The 16,255-nt window shown below is 36.8% G+C and overlaps 1 long non-coding RNA gene across 2 annotated transcripts in view; it reads right to left on the reverse strand.

Moving 5' to 3' along the window:
• The window catches only part of LOC141585630 (uncharacterized), a 436,560-nt gene that overhangs the window by 296,996 nt on the left and 123,309 nt on the right, over positions 1–16,255 (reverse strand). The window lies entirely within an intron of this gene.

Here is a 16,255-nt window from a genome sequence, read left to right on the forward strand (position 1 = left end):
TTATCTAGATTTATATTAATTGGATACCTTTACTTGTTCAGCACTACAATGGTAACTCTGGGTAAGATAAAACTACCTGTCTTCAAGGTGATTATACCGATGAAAAGGTCTCAGTAAAGAGAACTCAGAGCCAGACCAGCTGCTCAACCACAAGTTGTAGAACTATGAAGACCTTGTCTACTCTGAGCCTCCATTTCCTTGGTCTGTAAAATTAGAGTAAACATACTATCACCCAGAGCTGTTGCAAAGATTTAAGTGCAATAATGGATTTAAAAAGGCATGTGAAAATGTGTTTTGCAACTGAGGAGGTTATTGTTACAAACCAGCAGGAGGAATGATGAGTTCCTTTTAAACCAATGAGGCCATCTCTGAAGACCTGAATTCTGTGTGGTCACATGAAGTTACTGAGTTACCACATCAAGCATGCCTTCCCTTATTTCTCTAACCAGCTCTATGGTCCCCATACAATGTAAATCCAACATTGATCATGTGGATGAAATGAATCTAAACATGGTGGCTTTTCTCCTCTTGGAAGCTTGAGCTTGAACATGGCTAATTCTGCATCCACTCCATACTGCCCAATTTCCACACCGTCTATCCCCACCCCAATTTGGTTTCATTCTTCCAGATTAAAGTCACATACCACCATATTATATGCTCCCCAAAGAGTCTGTCTCTTCTTACATTCATCTCTTCATTTTCCAGGGTTCATGGCAGAGTGATTTGCATATAACTGGTACTCAATATTACTTTTAATAAAATTACAAAAGAAAAGACCATTTTAGCTGATGTTGTTTGGTAAAGTTATCTCCAATATTGTTTGATGATAGCTCTTATGTTCTCTGATGTGTTACAACTAGTGTGCAACATTAGCCAGAGGCATAATTTATTTGTTCTAATAATATTTGTTGAGTTCAAAATATTATTAGAACTAATTTATTAGTTCTAAGACTTAAAACAGTTCAAACACTTATATGATAAGGGTTAGGGTTACAATAGTGAGCAAAGCCAAACCTGTCTCTGCTCGCATAGAGCTCAGGTTCTGTTTGCTCTTCATTGTAAATGAAGACCAAGAAAAATTTAGAAGCAGACTTGGCATTTAGCTGGAACACACAAATACAGCTGTGTATATGGCCAGAATGTATTTCAGCCAGTGCTTAGGCAACAATGTTTAGAAAAGAGTTTTATTATCACTTCTAACCAAATATTAACTCTTTAATTTAAAATGTCTACTGTAAAAGAGATAAAAACCACACCACTGATTAGCCCACTTGTAAATAGAGTGTTTTAAGCATTTTAATTTATAGTATTAGGTTTAAGATGACTCCTCCTGAATGGTCAAGGTCAGCCCATTCCTGAACAGAAATGCAATGCAAATGGGGACTCATGTCCATTCTAAATCACTCAGAGAATCTCCTTTACCTGGTTCAAGAAAGTGTGTCCTACTGTATACACTACGTAAACTATCCACGAGAAATGCTTTTCAAAGCATTCCATAATCAAAATTAAGAGAAAAAAATCTGTATATGTAAGAGAACACATGGAAGCCGTGAAAAGTGCTACAGTAAAAATTAAATTTTAAAAAGTGTTTGACCTGTAACCCAGGTCTCCTCACATTGGTTTCATCACAGAACCACTTTCCCAAAACACACATATAAGTATCCGGAAAAAGTAATATTCTAGGGAAGATACTATGAGATACACTGGTTTAACGTATTCAGATCCTACTCTGATAATTTTCTTTCTTTCTCTTTTTAAATTGCCATCATAGGAATGGTATAAATACCTCTAAGTCTATTTTAATCAGTTATGTCATCTGCTGAAGTGGCAATCAGAATCCTATTTTGTCTTTTAATAGAGTAAGCAGTTGAGAGGAGAGCAATAATAATGGCTGTTTAACACCAGAAAAAGCCAGAGAATGGTTCTATTCTACCTGGATATGTATAGGGGCCTGCAGAAGATTCATCCTGTAAGCTCATATACAATTCATTTTCATACTTTTATTTCATATTTATTTTATTGTACTCTTCTTTACTTTGGCAATCTTAGATTGTTTCCAGTTTTCCAAAATTGCCTGCAGTGAACTCCTGTCCCCAGAGATTGCTTTTTTATTAGTCTCTTAAGCAAGTTATACAATTCAAATCACCTCTCCCTGTCCACCCATCTGCTTGTTTTTGCTTTTCTTCCTCTCTGCTGGATTCAGTGTAGAAATCTTCTATGCCTCCTCTCCCCCCTCCCTGTCCGCTGCCCTAAACTCTCCCCCACCGTTCTGTCTATCCTCTCTGTCAGGGTCCAGGGGGCCCCTTCTGTTCAGATGGCTCTGGGCCCACCTGTACCAGCCCCATCTGTCAGCAAAGCAGCCTCAGCATCCCACAAACCTGGTGGAGGAAATTCTCCTCTGAAGAATTGACGTCACTAGGTGTTCTCCTGAGAGTTGTGCCCTGAAAAATTAGCTACATTGAGAAAGAATAAAGGGCATTTCAGCATGGGATAGAGGCGTTCATCCCATCGGCATTAATAAAAAACTTCTTCCACACAGGGCCATATTTTCATTCTGAACATTATTTTACGTCAACTTGACAATTTTTTAAAAGCAGGAATTTTAAAGATATTAAAAAGGATAGTATCTTCAGGGTAACCAGAAATTTAAAAGTAATTATTCGTATTATTAAAAATATATTTTATTTACTAGATCTTCTTATGCAATACAATTTAATAAATACATTTTATTTATTAGACCTCTTTATGCAATATAAATAATTATAAATTATAGTAAATTATAAGTAAAAATATAATTATTTATATTGTATAAGGAGGCCTAGTAAATAAAATGTATTTTCTGAATGTATCATGACCAAGGATAGTTGCAAAGTTATTTCTTCATACTCTTCCAATTCAAGTAATGCAGTAATCTTTTTGGAAGAAGTCATTCAGTTAGTTCCTTGGCACTATTTGTAAAGGACTCAAGGAATCATATCCCAGAGGAAGTGTTTCCTTGAAAGAAAAGCCTATTTCTGATATTTAAACTCCCCGTCCTCAAAATGTATACAGTGAAAAAAGTGAAGTTCTATAATTGACTACTACAGTTAGGCTTGGCTCTTTTTTCCTGTCTGAAATTTGATTCATATTTAACCCAGATTTGTGTGTCGATTTAGAGACCAAAGTGCCAAGAGGAGGACAGAATGGTCACAGCCAGCCATTGTAGAGGGTACTTGGTGCCAGGACTGAACAAGGTCTCAAAAATGTTGATGGCACCTGAAATTCGTACATTAGAACCCCTTGATGTACAAGCTAATCTCTTGGTTCTGATGTTCCCTTGCCTGTTTCCTGCATGTGAGAAAAGTGCTGCAGCGACCCTGTTTATCTGGCCCCTGCACAACATTGTCAGGACACATTTCCATTTTCCAAGTGACTGCTGCCACTGGGCCGCAGTCTGTGCTCATTTCTCGAGTAGCTAAACCCTTTGACACTGTGGTTTTTAATTAAAATTACATTAAAGTTAATCAACCAGAAAGAGGCTTCTGTAGAAAGCAGGTTTGATTGCAACCTGCAAAGGGCACAAAGGCTGCCAACTTGCTAAAGATGTGCCTGCAGATGCCAATCTGCCCACATGAGCCCCATGGTTACAGAGCTGCTGAGGAGAGGTCAGTTCTGTTTGCGTTTTCCCTGGAACTGTCAAAAAAATCGCAATGGCAGTGGCGTGGCATAAAGCTAAAAAAGCAGACAAGCCTCTTCAAAGCATACCATTCCATCATTTTTGCTATTGCCCCAAACCACTGATGTGAAGCTGTCATGTCCCAACTGCTTCCTCTTCAGACGCAGTTAGGCTCAACTGAGAGCCATTAGGTTTGTTGTTTGAGGAGGCTATAGATACTCTTAGAAGATCTTGTCTTCTACAGGCTAGGTTTTTGGCATATGATGCTGTGATTGGCTTTGCTTTGTTTTGAAAGGGCCAGAGAAAATATTTGCATGCTTCAGGATTCCTTGTTTATCTTCAGGTTCTTTGCAAAAGAGATTCACTGAAAAATGACTACGCATAGCACAGCATATCTTTATGCATTCTGAACAAAGACATTATCAAATAAAAATTCACAAATAGGACTTGTTATTTATTTGACACTTACTAAATGTTGCAATGGTGTTCAGTCTAAACTATATTTTATGTTCCCTTTAAATGTTGCAGTTGTGTTCAGTCTAAAATATAAATTATTTTATGTTCATTTCTTATATGATTAGCTTACTTACATTTAGTTCTTGAAGTACCTCACACTTTGTGAGAGATTGATTAGTTTTAGATAAACAAATGAATGAATGAGTGAATGAATTAAAAGAGTGCATCATCTATCAGAACTAATTCTATCTGTGCTTTTTTTCCCTAAAGCTATATAGTCATGTGCCATGTACCAATGTTTTTGTAAATGATGGACCACAAGCAACAGTGGTCCCATAAGGTTATAATTGAGCTGAAGAATTCCTATTGTCTAGTGATGTCATAGCAATCATCATTATACAATGTATTACTCATGCATTTGCAATGATGTTGGTGTAAAGAATTCTGTGCTGCCAGTCATAAATCTACAGCAATTCTGTATAGCACATAATACTTGACAATGATAATAAATGGCTGTTACTGATTTATGTATTTATTATATAATTTGTTATTATTTTAGAGTATACTCTTTCTACTTATTAAGAAAAAGTTAGCTGTAAACAGCCTGAGGCAGGCCTTTCAGCAGGTGGTAACAATGCCACAAGAAGGCATTGTTATCATAGATGACAGCTCCGTGTGTATTACTGCTCATGAAGACTTTCAGTGGGACAAGATGCGGAAGTGGAAGACAGTGATCTTGATGATCCTGACCCTGTGTGCCTAGGCTAAAGTGTGTGTCTCAGTTTTTAACAAAAAAAAGTTTAAAAAAGAAAAATAACTAATAGAATAAGGAATAAGGATATAAAGACAACAAATTTTTTACAGCTGTACAATGTGTTTGTGTTTGAAGTTAACTGTTATTACAAAAGAATAAACAAAGTAAGTAAAAAAAGTTACAGTAAGCTAAGGATAACATTGTTGAATAAATAAAAAGGAAAATATTTTTTACAAATTTAATGTAGCCTAAGTGTACAGTGCTCATAAAGTCTGCAGTGGTATACAGTAATGTCCTAGGCCTTCATGATTCACTCACCCTTCACTCACAGATTCACCCACAGCAACTTCCATTTCTGCTAGCTCCATTCATGGTAAGTTCCTTATAAAAGTATACTATTTTTAATATTTTATACCATATTTTTACTGCACTTCTATATTTAGAAGCACAAATAGTAACTGTTGTGTTACAGTTACCTACACTATAACTTCCATTCCTGCTAGCTCCATTCATGGTAAGTTCCTTATAAAAGTATGCTATTTTTAATATTTTATACCATATTTTTACTGCACTTCTATATTTAGACACACAAATAGTAACCGCTGTGTTACAGTTACCTACACTATTTGGTACAGTAACATTCTGTACAGGTTTGTAGGCTTGGTGCAAAAGGCTATACCATATAGCCTAGGTATGTAGTAGGCTATACCATCTAGGTTTGTGTAAGTACAATTCATGATGTTTGCACAACAACAAAATCACCTAAAAATGCATTTCTCATTAAGTGACTATAAAATCACCATTACTACAAAAAGTTAGATGTCATTATATTTTAAGTGTCAACTCTATTCGTATCTGATGCCTAAATCACTATTCTAAGGATTCTGAGGTTGTATCCAAGTAATCAAGCAGAGCAAATGATTTCTGTCAAGGACTATCCCAGTTCTATGGTTTGGGGAACAATATAAAGATTATATCAGAATTCATGAGTTGCTTGGAAGGAAGTGGAAAAAGGCTCATTGCATGAAGCTTTCTATGGGAGAGGAGGAATGAACTTTGAAGAGGAAATGTAACTAACTTTACTGAGTTTCAAGCTCTGCAAAAGCTGGCAAACATTTTCTTCTATATATCCCTTAGAGGCATCCTGGGTCTGTTCTGACTCTAATCAATGCATTGGTCCCACAATTACTTACTTGTCTATGTATATCTATGCTATAACAATGTTATTATAGCAAAAAATTAACTTTCTTTGGAATCGGAGAAAAGAATTTTTGTGCATGGATGTGGTTAATTCATAATTACAGTATCCTGTCCTTATTGATCACATCATGAAAAAAACTGAACTAAATTTTTAAACACCTCTTTCTCTTAATGAAAACTTACAATCTTTTACTCATAAAATCAGTCAGTATAAATGTTCTTTAAAGAGACTTTCAGGGATAACACTTGGAAATAATTTGCCTTCTCTCTTATAAAACTGATCATTTAAAAACAGAAATAAAATATAAGTTTCTCTTCTCACTTCAAATTAGATATTAACATTTTCTACCCTCTCTAAATCATGTTCCTAATGAGATCCATATAAACATATGCTTTTCAATACAACTTCTAGGTCAAGCAAAGTATAATGTAGTATGGCCCCATTCTCCAGTTTACCAGAGCACAGTTGAGTTATTAACTATTATAAATATTAGAAACTACATTAAGACAACTAGCTAATACTTACTGACCATCTACCATAGGGTAGGCACTCTGGTGTGAAAGGCATAGCAGTGATCAAAGATGATGACATTCTGTTCCCAGGCTGTTTACATGCTGCATATGAGAGAGCAGCTAAATAAATTGGCTGTCCTGGAAGCACTACAGGCTAGCTACCCATTAGACTTTTCCTTGCTATGTCCTTGCTAACAGAATGCTAGCTTGGTTTGGGAACGCATTACAACCAAGATTGCTGTCCCCTTCATGTTGACCAGATGCTACTTCCCAGCCTCCCTTGAGCTTGGGTTAGCCATGTGACCCAGTTTTAGCCAACGAGACCTACTAGGAAGTCTGATGGGAGGGAAGTGGGTTCTTCAAAATATATTTTCATCTCTAATAAGAAGACTCCTGCCAGGATTATTCCTGCCTCCCTTACCAGCCCACTGTCCCTGCCTTTAGGGACTGGAGCCATCCTGTAATCATGAGGCAAAACCACTAAAACAAAAAGCCAAATTCTGAGGATGGTAAAGCAGAAGGATGGAAACTTGAGGCTTCAAAAACATTTTGAACTGCAGCCTCCAAACTGTAACTTCTAGATTTCTTGTTACATAAAACAATTAAATGTCATATCCCTTAAGCTAGTGTTAGTTGGAGAACCTATTATTTGCAGCTGAAAGAATCCTAATTGATATCATTGTTTTGTTTTCAAACATAAAAAATAAAACCTTCCAATCCCATAGTCTACTCTACTTCTTTCAATTTAACATTTTATTTATATCTTTGTGTATCACTGCACATGAAGAATCTGCCTGTTCCTTATGGAAGTCCCTAATGGAGAAACATATCAAAGGCTAGCTCTTTTTGCCTCAGCAGGTATTTGAAATAATATCGCTGTATAGGTCTTGGCAGGCCTCCACAAGCTTTCCCTAGTCAATATGTAGATTCTTTTTTCTCTTCTGGCTTTAAATAAAATAGGAGTTCTCTTGTCCATAAGAATGCAACTTCCCTGTGCCTCCGTGTGAATGAACCAATCAGATCATTCCCTGGATTTTGAGCAAAGGCATTAAAGAGGCTGAGGACACAGGTTGATTAGTTGGGCAGGCTATGATTCATGAAGGAACAGAAAGATGAGGTTAAGCCTGTTATAGGCAACATCTGACTATGTTATGACTACATACAATAGCTTATGACTATTCCAGGCAAGATTTTGAATCCTACTACTACTCACGTATGCTCGCCATAAGAATCATGTGGAAAGCTGACAAATTTTGCCACCTACATTGACAGACTGTATTAAAAATATCTTCCTATATACTTTTCATAAGAGACTCCTGTAGGATATAAAGACACAGAAAATTGAAAATAAAAGAATATAAAAGACAGATCAGAAAAATACTAAGCATAAGAAAGGTGATACAGATACACGAGACAGGTTGCTAAATTAGAAATTCAATTGAATTGCTCAGATACGTAAATATTTGATATCATAGTGAGCACCTGGGAAGTGACTCCACTCTTTCCAATGGTGAGATCAAAGGGCAATGTTTGCTTCGGGAATGGCCTTCCCATGCTTCAACTCTGGAGGTAGGTTGAAGCTCCAGTTAGCCAGTTAAAAAGGGAAGAAAGGAAAAATAGATGATTCTTTCTTTCCCAGTGGCAGTAGGCCTATGTGCAACTAGTCTTAGCTCTTGGTGCAAAGGTTTAGAGAGGGGTAAAAAAAAAAATCTTGTTTTTGATGACAATTAAAAGGAATATTAAAGTATTGCTTAATGCTATAAAATAAGACACAACACAAAAAAACAAAAAACTACCATGAAACTATACATAGATTTCATATTTATTAAATGTAGGGCTTTTATTATGGGAATATTAATAATATGACTAGGGTGAGTTAGAACAGGTAACCTATTGAGAAGTCTGTGAGTTTGAACACTCCTTATCGTTTGTGTCAAATCTGAATTTTTGTTACTGGTTAGTACTTATGGGGTATTACACTTTGGATTCTCTGGAACAGCAGATGCTAAGACAGAGTTTAGATTATAGGATATCTATGAGAGTTGAAATCAACACAAGTAAAAGGAAAGGGGAGTGTCTTGTTCCATTTTCTGCTGCTGTAATAGAATATCACAGATTATGTAATTTATAAGGAAAAAAGTTTATTTGATGCACAGTCTGGGGGCTGGGAAGTTCAGGAGCATGGCATCTGCTAGCACTGGTAAGGGACTTCTTGCTGTGTCAAAACATGGAAGAAAGGCAAGTAAGTGAGCACTATAGACAGATAGTGAAATAGGGCCAAACTTACCTTGTTATCAGGTGCCCACTCCCACAATAACTAAGCCACTCTCATGATAATGGCATCAATCAATTCATGAGAAACCCTCAGGATCTAATCCCCTCTTAAAAGTTCCACCTCTAAATACTATTACAATGGCAATTAAATTTCAAGGTGAGTTTTGGTGACATTCAAGCCATAGCAGGGAGAAAGCAAGCTTAGTTAGAGGGAGATGTTAAACTGAGAAGCAAGCCTGACAGATCCTTGGCTAACCTGGCAGGGTACTCTGGTTCAGCATTTCTCTGTGTTGGGCCAGAATGTGTGGGCCTGTACACCACTATCTTGCTCAGCCACAAGATGCAAGATGCCACAGAAAAGATGTGACCTCAACCAGGTCAGCTCTCTGCAGCTGAGGCCAACCCTAAAGGAGCTGCCAGCTGGAGGTAAAACTATGAATACATATTGTTAGGTGTTCTAAGTGACAGTGGCTGTTTCTAGTTTCCTTTCTTTACTGATAGTCAAGATATTATTTGCCAAATGAACGACTACATACCATGTTTTGGAGGCCCAATTTATTTGCAGTAGCAAAGACTACATTTAGCCTAACAGTTGCAATCAGAGCTAATACTTCATTGTGCTCATGATACTCTTGTATAGGTTTTCTCAACCTCAGCACTACTCATATTTTAGGTCAGATAATTCTTTGTCATAGTTGGCTATTCTTTGCATTGTAGGATGTTTCGCAGCATCCCTGGATTCAATCCACCGAACACCAATAGCATCACTATACACATACACAGTGGTGACAACCAAATGTCTCCAGATATTGCAGAAGACCCCTGGGGTTCAAAATCAACACCCAGTTAAGAATCACTGGTTTCAAGTTATCCTTAATAATTCATCCAGTTTCTACTGGGCCAGACTGCTCAATTAGATGAAGATATGTTGGAAATGATTACCCCTGCATCCTTTAAATCTTTAAAGCTATTACTAATCTGTACTGTAGCCTCCCCTCTTCCAGGATGCAGTAGTGGTTTTGATTTACTATCTTGGTCATTGAGTCAGCAAATTATCAAGGCTTCTACTTGACATTCTCCACTATAATGGCTCTTACCCCATAGACCACAAAAACCCAATATGGGAGTCACAGAATCTGCCAATATGCCCAACTCAATGATAATTCAGGAGCAAGGGAAGCTTCTAGGAGGTCTATAGATCCAACAGATCCTCTAAGAAATACAGTGGTCAGGACTCTACTTATCACCTGCCTGCCATGTGCTCCTATTCTATCAAGGGGAATATGGTGACACTTCATGCCTTTGGCCATCAGTGTCAACTCAAACTTTATGTCCGTAAATCTTCAAAAAGTATGGATATTCTCCTTACTCCAGTGAACAGCTGTGCAAGTAAATGGCCATAAGTACCTTTAAAGGACTAAGAGAGTAATAGCCATGTATACTTGTTATCATAGGAGCTTTCCCCTTTTGGACCAGATCATCTCTTTAGTCAATGGACTCTTAGTTTGAAAATGGAATAGGGATTGTGTCTTCACTGGGGATTTTCACTCTCATTTTCCTAGTCAACAGCTGTTGCTTTCTCCTGCTAGTACAAGCTGAGTAATACCTTTGTTGGATACCTAACTCTTTCGTCCCTAGTACTCACGTTATATTAACTGTCTCAAAACTCTCTGCAAGTCAAGCTCCCATGGCTAGCGCTTCAACTTTGCCAGTCATAATAATAGTTGTTTCCCTGGCTTCTGGGGGTTGAGCATCACCACTGATCTCTATTGTTTGTGTTCCATTATACCCACTGCTATTGGGGAGTCAAGTTCTGTAACAGCCCTTCTTATCATTAACAGTGGCAATCCCTACAGCTGAAAAGCAAGTGCTGTTTTGAAGGAGATGTGAACAAGACATCTCTGTGTCTAAAATATAGAGTTTTATTTTAATCATACTAGATGAGGTAATTATTAACTCAAGATGTTTTGCTCTCTAAAGTCACAATTGAACTTTCTATTACCTATGGAAAAACCTGAGTCCAGAATTCTTCTCCAGAGTTAGGGAAAATATTTCCCCAGTGAATGTATTTTAAAGATGGGAATAAAAAAAACAGGGATGCATTTTTATTGCCTCCCATGAGACATGCTTGTTTAAGGGTCTGTTCACATATGGCAATATCAGACAAAATAGTCTCTAAGGCTAAAAGCATTGCTAGAGATAAAGGCAGACATTTTCTAATAATAATACACACAATTCGCTGGAAATATTTCTTAAAGTCTAAACTTTTATGCATGTAATAACACACCTTAAAATATATGAAGCAAAAATTAAAATAAGTAAAAATACAAATTTACAAATCCAACATAATAGTATGATTTTACCATACTCACTGTAACAGTTAACAAATAAATAGATCAATAAGCATATAGAAAACTTGAACATCATAATGACTGTCTTGATCTCATAGGCATATACAGAAGCCCAAACCCAATGAGTAAAAAGTACACCTCATAGAAAATTTATGAAAATTCATCACTTGCTAGTCTATAAAACAAATCTCAAAACTTTGATAACAGGTCTCATGCAGATCATGTTCTCTAACCACGATACAAAAGAGGTAAAAAGTGAGAAATGATTTTTTAATCTAAAATGCCAACATATTTAGAAAAGGAAAAAAAAACACACTTCTAGGTAAGTCAAAGAAAAACTATACTGGAATTATATGGGTCATTATAGACCCTCCTAAACCAATGCCTTCATATTTAAAAATGGGGAAACCAAGACCGAGAGTAGTTAAATAAATTGCTCACAGTCACAATGCAAGTTGGTAGAAAATAAGGGGACAGCAGTGTGTAGTTCAGAGCACAGGATTTAGGGCACAGGCCATGGAGTCAGACTAGTTCTTAATCCTCCATTTACGAACACTGTGCCCTGGGACAAGTGAACTTGTATTTTCAACAAGGCTCAGGCTCAATGTTTGCAGTGTTCTGTTGATGAAAGCAAAAAGGTCAGCCCAACTTCAAGGAGTGGGGAAATAGAATCCATCTCTTCAGGGGAGGTGCAAAGTCACAGGGCAAAGAGCAAGGACAGAGGGAAGGGTAGAGAATTTGGAAATATTTTTGTAATGAATCTATCACAAGGGCTAAATTACTCCTTGGCAGAAACTACAGTGGAGATGAAATAGAAAGTAAAGTGAATGTATATCTCGCAAAAAGAGCGAGTATTTCCTTAAGCTGCATGTGTTTTTCCACTGAAAGCAGGGGTTCCCCAACCCAGGGCTGCAGATGTATGCTAGTCTGTGGCCTGTTAGGAGCTGGGCTGCACAGCAGGAAGTGAGCAGGGGTGAGTGAGCTTACTGCCTGAGCTCTGGCTCCTGTCAGATCAGCAGAGGTATTAGAGTCTCGTAAGAGCACAAACCCTATTGTGAACTACACACGAGGGATCTAGGTTGAGTGCATTTTATGAGAATCTAATACCTGATGAGCTGAGGTGAAGCAGTTTCATCCTCAAACCATCCTTCCAATCCTACATTCTCATCTGTGGAAAAACTGTCTTCCAAGAACCTGGTCCCTGGTGCCAGAAAGGCTGGGGAACCACTGCTTTAATAAAAGGAATCCATACCTCCAAACGAAGATCAGATACAAAGAACTAAGTTGATATATGAAATAATAATCAATGAAATATAAAAACAGTTGCTGAGGTTTCATGAGCTAGAACAAATTTAACTTTAGACTTGAAGATCTGAATAAAATTATTCTGTACAGAAAGATAACATTTTAAAAACCCAACTTGTCTGGGTTGGATGCAGAATAAAATATTGACAGACAAATTAATGAATGTGAATGGCAATGTATTTTAGGTAAATATTCTCATTTGGACTGCATAGTTCTAACATTTAAATAGTAAGAATCTTTTAAGGACTATGCCTTCTGGTTCAGAAAATGAAGCCTCTGCTTTTTGAAGGAATATCTAAATTATATAATGAGGCTGGAATATCACATCTTAGGTAATTGTTATGAATGCAAGTGCCTTTTTGCATTGTATGTTTGGTACAAAGACATAGCATTTATTACAACATGGGAGAATAAAGGTAGAAATCCTTACGAGTACAAAACAGCATGAGAAATGTAATTTTCACTTCCAGCACACTGAAAGATACAAACACTCTTGAACATGCTGTCAGCCACCTATCCAAGAACCAGGATTCCAGAGGGATCAATCTGTACATTTTAAAAAGTTATTTTTAACTCATTAAATAGTACATCTAAAATTCCTGATAAGCAACAGTTTATATTTTGAGGAAAAAATTAAAATATATTTATTTTTAATTATAATTTCAACTTTTATTTTTGATTTGGGGGTACATGAGCAGGTTTGTTACATGGGTATACAGCAGGATGCTGAGAACCTCTTTTTTAAGACATGTCATGAAATTTTGTTTGGCTTCTTGCACATTTGTTGAAACTTGGCCCCACTCCACACTTGTAAGAAATAAAAGTTATAGAATAAAAATTATCTAAAAAGAAATGCTTATACAACTCTTTTCAGGAACAACAGTGAACTATTTTACTGACAGAATCAGCAACTTAATTAAAAGTCTGTTAATGCTGGTGTTAATAAACCTGGCATATTTTCAATTTAGATTGATACTATTCAAATTGATACTTCGTAATATGTCACCATAAATCTGGATGAGAATATTGGCTATATAAATTAAGCTTTGATTACTTGAAAAATCATAGAGGCTATTAAAGATGCTCCATAATCAAATTGTATTTTTTAATAAAAATGTTCTACTTAGGAAGCCAAGATGAAGTAAGATAAACTATTTACCTTCTGGTTAGAGAAAAGTCACCAACACATAATTATTCATGATATTAAAGTTTTAAATGAAGAAACAAATTTAAAGGATGGATGTGTGGACTGTTTGGATTTCAAAAATGAATAAGTGATTTATTACTTTCATTTCTTTTGCAGGTACTTATGAAGCTCCTATTATGTGCCCGGCACTTTTATAGAGGTTGAAGAAAGTGTGGAACAGGAGACAAAGATGTCATGCTCATGTAATTTACATCCTAGAGATTTTATTACTAAACTTTAATGAGCCGTATCAAAGAATGACTAGAACACTGTAGTGACACTATAGCTTGTTGGAAAGCTATGATGACTGAAAATAAAAATTTTGATATAGGTTCAAATATTTCCAGAGCTGTGTCAAATAAACCTGTATGTCAGTTAGCACCTCCTTGCCTCTAATGGCCTCAACCTTTAGCAATTCCTTTGTTTCAGAAGTTCCAAGTACTGTATAAAGTTTCTGAATTGAGAGACGGAAATGTGGCTTGTATTCTCAGAGCCAGTGCAGGTTTCGGACCCCTGAATTCTAGGAGTTTCTTCTGTTCTACTCATTTCACTATATGGAACTCAGTTCTGCCTTACTTTCGACATGATCATGTACATCGCTTAAAACTGCCTGTTTTCACTGCTCTCAAGGCACACTGGCCCGTTTTGTGTTTCTTAAAGGTGGCAAACTGACTTCAACCTCAGGGGTCTTTCACTTGCTGTTCCCTCAGCCTGAGAAGTGATCCTCCCAGATATCTGCTCAGGTTGCACCCTCACTGCATCTAGATCACCACTGAAATGTCACCTCCTCTGACCACCCTGTCTAAAGTAATACACATGCACCCTCCCACTCTCTACCTCAATACCCTGCTTTCTTTATCTTCATACTATTTGATAGTAGCCAACATGCTGTGTAGTTATTTATCTGTTTACGATCTCTTCCCAGCTGGAATATAAGCTCCATGAGATCACAGACCCGGACACGTTCACTGCTGTAACCTCAAGGGCTAGAATACGCTGAGAACACAAAATTTGTTCAATTAATATTTGTTGAGTAAATGAATGAATGCATGAATACATGGAAAACAAATGAACATAAGTTTAACAGACTTTCTTGAAAAGTTCTGGGCTAGGATGAAAGAGGTGGTCAAACTACACTCACATAAATAATCTTAAAGGGAATGCTAAGCACCCACACTCTTAAAACTGTACTATGTCACTCCCTTTCCTTTCCCTTTGAGATGCAAAACAACATACTCCTGCCTTTGTTTTAGAGATGAGTTCCTCCCTTCCTTACAAGTTCCAGCACCAACTCACACCTAGACTTTCCAAGGACTCACCTTCTGCACAGTCACTTATTAATGTGTTTTTCCAAAGACAGTTCATTCCTTTAGAGAAAATTAATAAAATCTACTATTTAAAAGTTAAAGTTGTCTTCACCTCATTGCATGATTAATGAAAAGCAGTGTAAAATCGAATTTTTGAGTTAAATATTATTCCAGATAGAAATAATTTGTCTGGTTAAGATATACATGTCAAAGACTATCCTAATCTCATCAATCAGGAATTTTAATCTATATTTACAGCTTGAATGTTTCTGGGGGGAAAAACATTTAGATTAGTCTAAGATGGGGGAATGGTAAATAAGACACAGGAGATAGGACTGGTGAGAGGTAGCACAGGGAGTTTCTTTGCAATAATGAAACAGTTTTGTGTCTTGACTGCGGCTGCATGAACCAATACACAGGATAAAATTACATAGAACCACGCGCACATATGTGCACACCTGGAAATGAGTTCATGTAAGAATTGGCAAAATCTGAATACTATTCAGTTTTGTATTGTATTAGACCAATGTCAGTTTTCTGATTTTGATATTGTACTATAGTTATGGATGATACTGCCATTGGGAGAAACTGGGTCATGAGTACGCAGGGATCTCTGCATTATTTTTGCAATTTCCTGAGTCTGTAACTGTTTCAAAATAAAAAGTATAAAATAAAACACAAAACCACAATTGAAGTATCTGAAAAGGAAGTTTCAAAAAAATCTATTTCAGACCTAATTGTGATTCCAAAAATAAATATATGAACAGTCGGCTGGGCGCAGAGGCTCACGCCTGTAAACCCAGTACTTGGGGAGGCTGAGGTGGGTGGATCATCTGAGGTCAGGAGTTCAAGACCAGCCCGACCAACATGGAGAAACCTTGTCTCTACTAAAAATAGGATATTAGCCAGGCATGGTGGCACATGCCTGTAAGCCTAGCTACTTGGGAGGCTGAGGCAGGAGAATCGCTTGAACCAGAGAGGTGGAGGTTGCAGTGAGCGGAGATCGCACCGTTGTACTCCAGCCTGTGCAACAAGAGCAAAACTCTGCCTAATAAATAAATAAATAAATAAATAAATAAATAAATAAATGAACAGTCAAAAAATTTACAAATCTGTTGGAAAAAGTAGTATATACTTTCTCTAAAGATTAAAACTCAATATCAACAAAATTGATATTGTTTTATGAGTTTACTCATGGCTTTAAAAAATACTGATTGACAAATTGACAAAACCCATGACATGTTAAGATTGTTA

This window comes from Saimiri boliviensis, chromosome 9 (assembly GCF_048565385.1).
Source record: "Saimiri boliviensis isolate mSaiBol1 chromosome 9, mSaiBol1.pri, whole genome shotgun sequence".
NCBI lineage: Eukaryota > Metazoa > Chordata > Mammalia > Primates > Cebidae > Saimiri > Saimiri boliviensis.